Raw genomic sequence first — 1,077 nt, forward strand, 5'->3', positions numbered from 1 at the left:
GGATGGCCTATGTCTGTGGTGCTGCCCATAAAAGCCCTAATCTACATTTCTTGTGGGCATGTGCTGGAGTCTGGGCTTTGAAAACACTTGCACAGACAAGAAGATCCTCAGGGGGGAAAAATCACTTCTGTGAAGGCCCAGGGAAGTAGTGCAATAGGGCGGCAGGATAGTACCTACTCTAACACATAATTAGATACCTTAGTATAAGTTGCTCTCAGCCTCACCTTCCTCGCCTATAAACTAGGAAGATTTATCTCGGGCCTCCACGCCTTCAAGTGTAAAAAGGGATGTTACTAAAGAAGTCTGGAAGGCAGAAGAAGAAGTGTTGTTACCCCTGAAATAATTCAGGGGAGGTTTGAGTTTTTCTGTTTTGCTTATGGTCACACCTGCTGCACACTGTCTGCTTCCTACTCTAGCTCTCCTGTGCCTAGCCCGGCCCCCCCAAAGGCCGCACCCTTCATAGGCTCTTTCTTTTCTCCTTTACCCTTTTGCTCCCTTCTGCTTGGCTTTCATCGGGATCAAAAGCTGTGGGCCACGTTGTCTTCCCCAACTCTGCTCATCTGGCTGCTCTCACCCTAATCTCTTTCCCACCTGCTTCCCAGGAACCCCCTGTCACTCCCTGAGGAAGCAACAAGGAAAACTTGAAACAAAACGAAGTCAGGGCCAGCCTGGGTGGCTCAGCGGTTTAGCGCCGCATTCAGCCAGGATGTGATCCTGGAGACCCAGGATCCAGTCCCACATCAAGCTCCCTGCGTGGAGCCTGCTTCTCCCTCTGCCTGTGTCTCTGCCTCTCTCTCTCTCTCTCTCTCTCTCTGTCTCTCATGAATAAATAAATAAAATCTTAAAAAACAAACAAAAAAAGCGAAGTCAACTTCAAGAAGGCTCATTAGCCAAGAAAGAGCTTTGGGGCCAATGTGAAATTGCAGATGGAGCCCCCCCTTTGGGGTGTGTCGGGTGTGGTGGTTTGGCCTCACTGAGAAGGCACTGCTCAATTGTCTCTTAAATGATTCCAAATAATCCCAAAGTGCAGACAATACAGAAGTAACCGGTAGAATATGCTAGGAAAGGAACCCTGGA

The sequence above is a fragment of the Canis lupus genome, chromosome 12 (assembly GCF_003254725.2).
Source record: "Canis lupus dingo isolate Sandy chromosome 12, ASM325472v2, whole genome shotgun sequence".
NCBI classification, from domain to species: Eukaryota; Metazoa; Chordata; class Mammalia; order Carnivora; family Canidae; genus Canis; species Canis lupus.